This window comes from Schistocerca gregaria, chromosome 3 (genome assembly GCF_023897955.1).
Source record: "Schistocerca gregaria isolate iqSchGreg1 chromosome 3, iqSchGreg1.2, whole genome shotgun sequence".
NCBI classification, from domain to species: domain Eukaryota; kingdom Metazoa; phylum Arthropoda; class Insecta; order Orthoptera; family Acrididae; genus Schistocerca; species Schistocerca gregaria.
Window position 1 is genome coordinate 581,203,863 of NC_064922.1, and position 13,029 is coordinate 581,216,891.

The following is a 13,029-nucleotide window of genomic DNA, read 5'->3' on the forward strand; positions in this document are numbered from 1 at the left end:
TACGATCGTCTCCATCGGAGAATAGCAGCCTGCATTGCTGCGAAAGGTGGATATACACTGTAGTAGTGCCGACATTGTGCATGCTCTGTTGCCTGTGTCTATGTGCCTGTGGTTCTGTCAGTGTGAACATGTGATGTATCTGACCCCAGGAATGTGTCAATAAAGTTTCCCCTTCCTGGGCCAATGAATTCACGGTGTTCTTATTTCAATTTCCAGGAGTGTATTTCGAGAGGAATTTCTCAGGTATTAAGTATGAAAGGCACGTCCCCGTCTCATGTGTGCAGGCATCTGTATGTGGTTTGACGACCGATGGCTGCGTCACTTAGTGTGGCTTCAGGTAGCCCCCTGTACAGTATACTGGACACAATGTGGTGGACAGTGCCTGTGTACGTTGATTGTGTGCCTGTTATTTATTTTGCGAGCAGGTCTGTTGGCTACACTATGCATTACTTGGGCAGTTTACGAGTTGATTTCGTATCTGCACGTCTGTATACTGCATTATTTAGTAGCAGTAGTCTGCATGTCTGCATTGAAATTATTTCGGTAAATTGGGAGCTGTTTGCCTGTCTGCAGAGTGTTATTTAAGAGCCGACCGCGGTGGTCTAGCGGTTCTAGGCGCTCAGTCAGGAACCGCACGACTGCTAGGGTCGCAGGTTCGAATCCTGCCTCGGGCATGGATGTGTGTGATGTCCTTAGGTTAGTTAGGTTTAAGTAGTTCTCAGTTCTAGGGGACTTATGACCACAGATGTTGAGTCCCATAGTGCTCAGAGCCATTGGAACCATTTTTTTGTTATTTAAGAGTGGTTTACAGGTCTGTGGGCTGTTTTGTGTGACCGCAAGCATGTGTTTTGTATCAGTTTGACAAATATACTCCATCCCCAAATAAACTGTTCCAAAATAAATAAAGTACACTTCTTCCTTACTTTTTTCGGCAGCCCAGTGCAGGCTGAGTCATTTTCGCGCCATTTCCCCCCCTCGAGACCACCATTTTGTATTACATCACAGGAGGGATGACAGTACCCTGTGGTGGCAGTATTGTGTCCTAGGTCAGTTGGAGTATAGATCTCGTGGTGGAGACATTGCCTGCAAGATAAAAACTAATGTCTAGCACAGGCAGAGTCTTTTTTTCCACCATTTCTCCCCACCATCTTGGATTACATCACAAAACGGACGACAGTGCTCTCTGGTGGTGGTACTGTATACTAGGTCCAGACGTCCTGGTGAGCACACCATTTGCCACCATTTTGGATAACAGTACTTGCATCGTCAGCTGACGTCATGGCTGCCTTCTTTGACTACGTCACGGTACAGACGACAGTACCACCTGGTGGTGGTACTGTGAAGTAGGTCAGTTGGAGTGTGGGCCTCCTGGCGAATACACTGGATGGTGGTACTACCTCTAATTGTTTAAATAAAGACTGGTGCATGATTTCGACAGTTGACAATTAGCAATCATGTTTGCAGAGTCTTTTAGATGGATTATTATTTTGACAATTTACGAGTTGTTTGGCTCTCTGGACATAAGTGTAATGCATTAGTTACAAGAAGTTTGCATGTCTGTAGGTTGTGCAATGCGTTATTTTGACAGTTTACAATTAGCTGGCGCATGGCAGAGTATTGTACATGGTGTTATTTTGGAATAGTTTGCAGGTCTGTTTGCTATGTGGCATGTCAGAGCGTGTGTTCTGCATCACTGTGATAAATATATCATCGTTCAAAGTCCATCCCTAAATAAATTGTTACAAAATAAAGTAAGTACACTCTGTCCTCTCTCCAGCAGCCCAGTGCAGGCTGAGACCTTTCCTCACCAATACTTAGGAGAGAAGGCTGTTGGGTGACTTAGGTTAGCGGAGGTGAGCTTTCTGTCCCTCCATTTTCATACGTTGGTAGAGATACCCCAACTGACCTATTTCACAGCCAAAATTCGAACTTGGCGCCAGTGCCTAGGAAGAGGTGGCAGTCGGCTGACTTAAGGTTAGTGGGGGTAGCCCGAGTGACGTAGCTTCCAGCGATTTTCTTAGTTTAGTACAGGTAACTGTGGTATGATGCATTTTCCTTTTGGAATTTGAAGTTCCCAGCAGTTTTATGGGGGAGGGAAGGGGGTGTAGGTTAATGGAGGTTGCCCAATTGACCTTTCTTCCCGCCAAAATCCGCCATCTTGAATGATGTCATCGCTGCCATCTTGGATACATCTGGTAACAATGGAATGTGGGATGGAGCCGCCCTTGTTCCACTACTAATGAATCTATCATTTAGAATAACCCCATTAATATATACTATTGAGTGCACGACATAGTAAATCGCAGAAATGTGTAACTATAAGAGTTTGGGAGCTGCAGGAGTAAACAGCCATACCGGGTAAATTAACACCGAGAATGCGGTGGCTATTCTGAAAAACGCCCCATTCTTACTGTTGCCTTTCCAATCCTGATAATTTTTGTGTACTGGCTTGGGCGATAATACGTGTGATGGCCTGACAGGTTTGCTTCAAACCTATCTAGTGTTTTAATGTAGTACTGATGTTAAAAGAAGAAAACACACACACACACACACATTTATTTAATTGGTGCACGTTGAATCCATTACAACACTAAGTGATGTTTTTTGTTTTATGAACAGAGCTTTTTATAGTATGATTCCTCATGTGTTTTTCTGTTTATTTATTTATTTATTTACATACTTTACGCCCACATTGGAGCACTAAAATCTAACATAATACAACAGTCTACAATAATTAAGTTTTTTTCTTTTTATATTAGAATTAACTATATGCAATATTTTTCTGTAAAGCATGGGTCTCGAGTTCACTTACTAGTGGCCAACAGAAATCTGGTGTACTCATAATATACTTTGCATTTGCAGAAGAAGTGTAACTTAAATAATGCCCAAGGCTCACAATGGGATTTCGAGACACGGACGCTCCACAGATTGATTTTGTTAGGCCTTCAGGCACGAGAGCAATGGAACCTCAGCGAGAGTTGTATCTTCGAATTCTCCAGAGGAGATTCGGAATATTCACTTGGTATTTCAGTTAATATACAGTGAACAGTACACCTATTTAGTTCACGAAAAGTCCTTTTTGATTTCTTGCGTAGAATAATCGAGAAAGGAAAGATTAACGAAAATTGTTTGTACACTATGCTCAAATTCCAATGCTACCAAGAAAGACAGGCATATTCGGAGATTAAAATTAGCAAAAATAAAATTGTGGCTTGGGATTTACAATCTAATTGTACGCTAAACAGTGATAGCCAAACTACTTACTCGGAAACGTGTCAGCTATAAAACAGACACGAGCTTACACAAGACACTGTAGCGACTCAAAAGTGCGCATTGACAAGAAATGCGCCATACAACAACATTCAAAATGACCAAAAATATCTGTATGTATGCTACAGCATGCGTACCTAATATATTGCAATACGCAGCGCATAAAAACTGGATTTTCCGTTGCTCATATCCCGAGGTATGTAGGGTCAAGTGTTCGGAAAAGCCCTTGAGCTAGGGATCATGTGTACTATGCTACAATATAGGATCAAAGTTTGAGTATTACAAACTTCGTCCAGCTTAGGCAAATGGAGCAATCGGTTGGTTCTTTCTGCATTTGATGCGGTCTGTGGTGGGCTTGATGAGACTTACGGAGACACCATTAGTTCATTGGCGGTTCCTCGGAAAACCCTACAAAATGTTTTTTTTTATTTTTTTCTGAATTTTGTCCGTCACCAGCGGACCAAAACCGAGCCACGGATCCTAAGACGGCTATGCACAGCAAATGGCTGTAATTTTTACGATGTATTCCTAAGATCCCGATCTCTAACTACCTTGAAAATTTTCTACATATATTTATCCATTTCCAAGGGACAGAGGTTCAAAGTAGCCCTACTTGTACACCTAAAATACGCACGTGAAATCCGGTTCGAGGCGAAAACGTAGTTTATAAAGCAACTTAGAACGGAGAAATATGGTATAAAGTGTCTCTGTTATCATCTGGTAATCCCATGCTGTACTCAAGCTCGTTCAAATTTTTTTTTGAGTGGAAAACACGGTCTGAAGTGTAAAATTAGTTTTGCGTTGCTCAGTTTCACGTAAGTAAAGTATCTAACTTTTACTGACCAGTATATTTCGTTTCATATGAGTTACATGTCACGGTGCAGCAGGGAGAAGAAGGGAACTGGCTGAACAATTGAGTATGTTCCTGTTTATTAAAAAGATTCTGACTGAAAATTGGGATACCAGGTGCCTCATTCTACTTTCCTTACATTTAGAAATGTTTTCTGAAATTTTGCCATGTGAACATGTTCGCGCTTTTTTTATGTTGAGAGAGAAGACAATCATAACAAAGAGACAGAAAATAATAAATATTGGAAATAGTAGACAGTGTCTGTGGTGTACAAAGAACGAAGGAGACAATGACATGTGAGATAAAAAGAGCGACACAGTGACAGTGAAACGTAGTTGACAATGATAGAACAGTGTCAGGAAGGGAGTGGAGGAGCCAGTGCCAGAAGTGGGCATGAAAAATGGGAGAGTATATGACCGTGAGAACGAGGAAGAGACAGCAGCAGTAGGGAGGAATGAATGAGATGGTAGCAGTGAGTGAGATCATGAGGGAGACAGTGACAGTGAGAGGAGATTGTGGCTGTGCCATCGGAGACAGTGACAGAGAGACAAGCAAAGATAATGACAACGAGTTGGGGTGAATGTATGAGCGAGTGAGAAAGGACAACTGGGAGTGGATTGGTATGAGCGACGTACAGCGATGTAGTGGTGGGTGTGAGTGAATTGCAGTAAGGGGAGCTTGTGGGAGTTTGAGGTGAGTTGCAGGTTAAATAAAGCGTGAATATGTTCGTATATCAAAATTTTTGGAAAAATTTGTGAAGATGCTGACAAAGGTAGAATGAGGCAGTTGGTACTACACTTTCCAGTCAGTTTTTTAAAGAAACAGGAACATATTCACATTTTTTGTGCCCGCATATGAGCATTTTTCGCAAGTTAAATATTATTCCACAGTGCAGTGAGTAGTCGCAAATAAAGGGTGAACTAATTTGGACGTTTGACTGCGTACTGCTACATTGCAATCCAAACACCAAGTGACTGTGCAAATTGTCATTTCGACCAGGCGAAACGTTGAAATTGTAATGTGCCAGCCAAGGAGGGAGACTACCCTCAGGACGATCTCAGTCCAAGAGGGCCCATAAGTAAGACCACTGTATGACCAAACTGGTTTACTGAGTATATGTTGTTGGTCTACGTAGCAGGAGTGGTTTGTGCGTGAAGTGCGCTAGTCGAGGGCAGCGACGGGTTTACAACGCGAGAGTGTTTTGCAGGTACGCGAGAACTAAACATAACTCAAGGTCTCCTAGCGTGGAGACGAAAGAGCAGCAAATGTTGCTACCAAATAATCCAATGGCGAGAGACAGCTGCAAGGACTGATGTGAGGTACTTGGATATCTGTCTAGAAATCTTGCATTAATGTGATTGTCGGTAGAAACTAGGCCGCAGCCGAAGACGCCCGGTGGCCGCCACATGCCGATCCAGTCCCTGTGCTCTCAAGTGCTACCATTCCGAGAGCGCCGCACCAACACACAGCTAACTGCGTCTGTTAGTGCCACACACTAAACACTCCGGCGGAAGTTCGGCTGCCAACTTTTCGGTCGTCTCAAAAGTAACAGCTGATACCTAGGAAGAGCGAGCCTGAGAGAATTACTGATATAATGGGCACATATTCTTCCTTCACTTTAGTGTATGGTAGAAAGCTGTTTTTCCGTAATTTTATCATTAGTAACTGAAATCAACTAGCCTATGGTACAGAGACAGACCATTTTAAAATAAATGCACTATTAATATGTTGTATCCACAAACCCTGCATCTGGCGCATTTTATACTTCTGTTTCTTGTTAATTGTGAATGCTGCATTGAAGTGCAATTATTTTATTATTAACAATCGTAGCCTAATGTTAATTAACTTTGTAACTGTCGTGGCACATCATGACTGCTTGTGAATTCCTGAGACAAATAGAACTCAAAGAAAGTGATGCCGTTCATTATGCCATTGGAAGCATTTCTCTAGATCCTATTTAAAGGTGTGTATCAAGCAGTCAGTTGAAACATTGATTAATCAAAGCTTTTCCTGTCGATGTACATGAAAAGGAAGGGCCTTACCGCAGTCTAAACAAAGGGAGGTGTCCAAATTTGACAGATTAATTGAAATGTATTCTGCATTCAAAATTCGATAACAAATGGGAGAGAGATTATTAAGCGGTGGATTAGGGAGACAAGAGTGCACTGGCATTAAATATCACGTTTAGTATGTACCAGACACCGATTTTCAAAGACTTCCATCGTTCATGTACTGTAAGTCTGTAACGCATTACAGCGGGACTTTGGTCAACATGTCGCCTATCACGAGCTGCCCTCTGATGATACGGACTACACGGACGCTTCGTTTTGACTGCTCCAGGACACCGAAAAAAGTTACTGAGTGGCCCTGCTGAGTCGTATTTAAACGGTCAGTCCTGGCAAGGAAACGGCAGACTTTTCGGGTAGGCACTACCTTCTAATGTTACGCTAAAAGACCATTCTTACAAAAAGCTACACTGAAGCGCCAAAGAAACTGGTATAGGCATGCTTATTCAAATACAGAGGTATGTAAACAGGCAGAATACGGCGCTGCGGTCGGCAACGTCAATATGACGACAATGTCTGACTCAGTTGATTGATCAGTTACTGATGCTCTGATTGATCGGTTACTGATGCTACAACGGCAGGTTACCAGGATTTAAGTGAGCTTCAACTGGGTGTTATAGTCGGCTCACGAGGGTTGGGACACAGCATTTCCGAGGTAGCGATGAATTGGGGGTTTTTCCGTAAGACAATTTCACGAGTGTACCGTGAATATCAGGAATCAGATAAAACCATCAACTCTCCGACATCGCTGCGGCCAGAAAAAGATCCTGCAAGAAAGGAACGAATTCTCCTCAAAGAATTGTGCACCGTGACAGAAGTGCAGTCTTTCCGAAAAATGCTGCAGATTTCAGTGCTGGGCCAGCAACAAGCGTTAGTCTGCAAACCATTCAAAAAAATATAATCGATATGGGCTTTTGAAGGACTCTCATGTACCCTTGATAGCTGCACGACCCAAAGCCGTACGCCTCGCCTGGGCCCGTCAACACCCACATTGCAATGTTGATGATTGGAAACGTGTGGCCTAGTCGGACGAATCTCGTTTCAAATTGTATCGAGCGCATGGACGTGTAAGGGTATGGAGACAGTCTCATGAATCCATGGACCCTCCATATCTGCAAGGAACTGTTCAAGCTGTTGGAGGCTCTGTAATGGTGTGGGACGTGTGCAGTTGGAGTGATACGTCTAGACATGACTCTGACACGTACATAAGCATCGTGTCTGATCACCTGCATCCATTCATGTCCATTATTTGTCCTTAGGCAATTCCAGCAGGACAATGGGCCACCTCACACGTCCGGGATTGCTACAGAATAACTCCAGGAACACTCTTCAGAGTTTAAATCCTTCCGCTGGCCACCAAACTCCCCAGGCATGAACATTATCGAATATATCTGGGAAGCCTTGCAACGTGCCGTTCAGAAGAGAACTCCACCCCCTCGTACTTTACGGATTTACGGACAGTCCTACAGGAGTCTGGTGTCAATTTCCTCCAGCACTACTTCTGACATTAGTCGAGTCCATGCCACACTAATGATTTCGAAGCTAAATAGGATTGTATGTTCGTTATTTCTTTAGGTAGGACCGATATAAGTAACTTCGCCTCCTTAGCTTTGTAGTGTAATTTTCAAAAACCTCATGTCAAAGTACTCAATAATATTATTTTAATCCACTGATAGGAATATGTGATGTCAATTTGTTTAATTGTAATTAAGGCCTCTCAGTTACAAACAATCGAGTAACAAAAGAGATATTAAATGTAGTGTAATTATAATGTCTGAAACCTCTAAAAACTCTGTTTATCATGCGGTCAGCTTACTATGCTGTTGGCTAACATAACAAAATCTAATTACATCGTATTTATTGTAATTCATGAAACGAAACTAAGTTAACAATGTAAAGAAAGTGTTTATCTGGGCTCTTGTGGTATATATTAAAATTCTGTTCATACTAAGAAATTATGTTCTCGTATTCGAGACAGGAAACATGATAGAAGTATTTGGGATAATGTAGTTTGTCTGTTTAACAGAAATGTAATCAAAATTGTTTTTTGCATCATTTCACTCATTTTTCAGTGAGAACAATAATCAACCACTTCTGTAATTGTAATTAGCGCATTCACTACTCGCAGCAATACGTCAGTTGTTGGGAAGAGAACATAAGGCCCACGAGAAATCGTGTGGGAAGCCTAGTACGGTGTAAGATCTTGAGCAGCACTGTGTGACGTAATAAATTGTACACCTGAAACAGTAACTGACTTTTCACGTATTTCGAGAACCGTGATGTTCTCTGGTCTGTCTTCACTAGGACACTTAGGCTTAGAAGAAGAGTAATATGCAGATTCACCCACCCAACTTTAAGAACATTTCAAGGTGACCCTGAACGGGTGAGTAAAATTCTCCGCTGAGCAGGCAACAAGACGATTTTCCGAAGCAGCAACAGAATAAAAGATATTCTTCGCACAACTAACAACACACTGGAGTGTGTGTAAGCGAGAGGGGGTGACACATCAGCACACGGATATCTGAACACGAAAGATATATCCGACTAGGACAACACATAAAGTCAGCGATGGCAGAACACCAGGATGAGTGCGGCGAACAGATTAATTTTGGTGAAGATCGGGTACTGGCAAAACAGCCTCTACTTTCAGGAAGAGGAGGAGGAGGAGGAGGAGTAGAGGGGCAATAGAAATAGCGAAGCGATTCGCCAACATTAACAGAGGAGACAGGTACCGACTTCAGATGTCTCGACTGCCATCACTAACAGCGTTACGTGGCATTTGCAACAGTCACCGAAAGGTCGATAGTTTTACATAATGACAATACGATCACAAACCCATAAAAAATTTATTGACTGTGGCAACGACCGCGGAAGCCTACGTTTATATCCAAGAACATTTCTTTCAGCTACTACAGACAAAGTTAATATTTTGTAAAGACTTTACTTTGAATTTTTTTTATTGCATTTATCCACAGCAAGGCGGTTACCCTGCACCAGATCTCGTCTTCCACTCCCGCGTCAGTCGTCGCCGTGCACGTATATCTAGCCCTAAGCTACTGTTATTTAAGAGCTCAGTCCATCCAAAACCCAGGCGCAACTGGTTGGTCATTCTGGGCTCATTAGCCCGAAACATTCTAAATACCTACCATTTTCAACCGTAACGGGACAAATGTCAACTTTACTCCTAGACTCTCTGATGAGGGAGAAAAGTAGTGAACATCCAAATTGGACAGAGTACTGGAGTGCAGTGTGCAAGAAGGCGTCAGCGCATCTCCATTCCCTACAAAAATATAAAAAGCTCCTTCTACGAACACTTTAAATAATTATTGGTTATAGCTATGTTACTCTGGAAAAATTTCTCAAGGAAGCTCGCGGCGCTTGGAACTGGTATGAACGTCTGCGTTCGATACCTCTGTTGTGTTAGTCTCTTCGACCATCTTTCCTCATCATATGCACAGCCATCCTCGCTGCCTGCAGACAAGCTGAGATATTTGCATACCCTGTCCTCTCTACTGCCTTACCGACGTACTCAGTCCCGCAAATCTCCCGCCGGACTTAACGCTCTTGTGTGAACAACGTGGCAGAAACACTCGTTCCCGTCAGAGCGAAATTCTTTCTGTCCCGTTGCTTCGCTCACCCATTTTCTCAAAGTTGTTTTCAGTAGCAGAAACTCGACTATGGAGTAACCTCCCGTCCAGCTCCAGGAGACAGTTAATGACACTCCTAGTGGAGCAACAGTGATGATTACCACTGTCCCTGTGCGCACTCGTTACCCCCCTGCACCACCTTCTTTCCAACCAGATCTTCCTCATTTGCCAGCCTTTTTAGCGACGGTTGCAACATAAAACATCGATCTTGAGACACGTATGTCCACACGGAAAACTATGGTTGTTAAAAAACATCGCTCTTAAAAACGATACGTCGATGTTTTTACGATGTTTCTATGTATTTTACAAATACAAAGTATGGCGTAATGATTTTATTTTTAAGTAGCATAATAAAAGATCCTTAATTTGTGTGATCAGAGAAGGTTTTAAAACACAACGAAACGAAATAATCACCTATTTCTTCACATCTACCTACCTTTCCTAACGTTAAGTTAAAGTAGGCGCAGTGATACCCACCGATGTGATAATTAACTATCTTTGCGTAAATCAGATTACGAAGCTACCTAAAATGAATTAAGAAAATTCATTTTATATTATTAAAACAATTTATTTCTTTGAATATACCAATTTTAATAGAGCATTTAGGAAAAGATGCTTAGCTAATCTGTTACCTTCTTTCCCTGGGTGATGATAACTGCAGCCTCCGAGAATAAGCGTTTGCTTGGCACGTGTGTGGCGAAGACGGGAAGATACAGCTTACTAATTTTTGCAAGCTTTGGGAAAAGTGACTTCATGCCTTCCCAGACTTCAGTATGGTCTCTTTTTTTTTCTTAGGGTAGCAGGTGACGATATGAGCGTCCGAACTTTATTTTCATTTATGCATCCAGCAGATCTTAACTATTTGTCACGTTCTTATGTTCCAACTACTTGCAGTATTTCTAGCTGTCATAATCTGAAGCCTCTTTACGCGGTTCATCGGATGCGTCGTTTTTGATATGTTATATTTCCGTATATATTTATTTAAGTAACTACCCACCTTTGATTTAGCGACGGCGTTTTTGAATTGCACCAACTCGAATCTTGGGTCAAGAATCGTTGAAATTGCCAGAATTTCAGAATGTTCTTAGTTGCCGAACCTTAGTTGTCGAACCTGTGACCCCTGAATTTTCTTTTGTTAATTTTTAATATGGTCGTAACAGTTCCGCCAATATTAACACAGTGTAGCTCGTTGCAAGAAACAATTGGGGGAGGCTCAGGTCTAATTAAAAGTATCTCTCCCATAACGGACACTAAACCCAGTAATCGTTCTAATATAAACAAGCACGAATTCCATCGTTTACGAATGCCATCGCACAAATTGCAGGACTCAGCACGTCGAAAGCTTGAGCATCCACGAACGTAATCCATTGTTGAAAGATGTCGATGTTTTTGGGATTTTGTTGCCGGTGCATCTGCGATGTGTCGCCATTCAAAACATTGATGCTAATCTCAATATATGTGGACGAAATTCGATGCAGTTTCCTTAAATTTTCCTCTCCCAGGAGTAGCTATACCAGATACCCATTTTGTACAGGGTAGGGCAAATAAAAGTGGCCCGGAGAACGGAGTTCCAAGGTACAAAGAAACACAGCACAGGAAAAGAAATACAGAACTGACCTGATTATAGCAGGCGAAGAAGTTGATTATGTCACTCGTCGAAACGTCACAGTTTGAAGGCACCGCCACACGGCTTGAAGCCCGAGAACTCTTAAACAGCTGTATACGCCGGGAAAGCACACATTCACCTCGTTATTATCATTATTATTATTATCATTATTATTATTATTGGTAATAGCAGTAGTAAAAGTACTGTAACTGTTAACTTCATAAGCTCTAACACATCCTCTCTACACTCTCTCAAATCATTTTAACACTATTTGTCATATTAATATTGTTATGATGAGGAACCTATGATGTGAAGTAGGTAGTGTATGTGTGAAATCCTGGCTCGATCTGAGAGACGGCCTGAATGCCCTACTCTGATCAGGTTAAATAAATAAATAAATAAATACATTTCTCTGAATCACTTGTACCTCTACACGACTAATTAGGCCAATGTAAAATGGTTTATTGGGTTACCTTCCCCATTTTCCTACTGGCCGTCATACTCAGGCAGTTGGCCTTTTTTGGAGAACGCATTTTCGTCTTACCCATTTAGGTACCATTTCCCTGCCAGTTCTCAGGTGACTGATTCCATTGGTTTCCCACTGGACAAGGGGGTCTCCAATCTCTACGCCATCAACACTTCCGCCTAAAATGATAAAATTAGCACAAAAATTGTAGTTGAAAATCAACCTCATTTTATAATCAGTTATATGTTTTATTTTCTGCTTCCCTTTGTAAGTAAATACGAACACTATTGAAACTACTGTGTCGTTTTTAGGATTTTGTACTTTAATCTATATAAGCGAAACCATTTAGGATCACTTTTTTCTTTCTGTCCATTCGACCGTTAACAGACCTTTTTCTCAGCATTCGGTTAACGTATCAAGTTGGAAATTTATCACATATACGAAGGCCTAGGTTCCCTTTTCGGCGTGATGCAATTACGCTTCCACGTCAATGCAGTCATAAGATACGGCCATTTATGTCACATATTTTAATACATTGCCTGTATCGATTTCGATAACAGGGAAGAAACGTAATTTTCGATTTCCGGGGTGGATGAACTTCCTATATATTAATTTTGTACGGATTTCTGTGTGCGGGAGTCCTATTCACGCAGATTTTTTAATTACGCCCTTACTTAGACTTTTCCTAATGCGACGTTAATAACTTTCGGTAAATCGAACCGTGCTGAACTTGGCCTCTGTGGAAACGACTCAGGTGGCTGGCTGCCTGACGCTGGTTAGTGTGTGTGTGTGTGTGTGTGTGTGTGTGTGTGTGTTTTCTGAGCTGCCGCAGCCCGCGTGGTGGTTTCGCAGGAGTCACCGCCTTTACCTGGTCAGCAGTGAGTCAGCTCAGCTGCATGCAGCGACTGCGCGCTTTCCCGGTGACTCAGCCGCCGCTGTCTGTTATTGTCCGCTGCCGCCATTGTGTCTGCCTGCAGCTCTTTCCTTTGCATGTCAGGCGCGGCCTTCCCGTCAACCTTGTTTGTCTACACTTTGCAATTTCAAGAAGCTGCCCCAATTTCTATTTCGAACTAAATTATTGAGCTAATAAAAATCGTAGGTCGAGATCGTTAAAATATAGTCGG

At 42.1% G+C, this 13,029-nt stretch overlaps 1 protein-coding gene across 1 annotated transcript in view; it reads left to right on the forward strand.

Moving 5' to 3' along the window:
* The window catches only part of LOC126354568 (uncharacterized), a 1,114,027-nt gene that overhangs the window by 619,003 nt on the left and 481,995 nt on the right, over nt 1-13,029 (forward strand). The gene's annotated exons all lie outside the window — the stretch shown is intronic.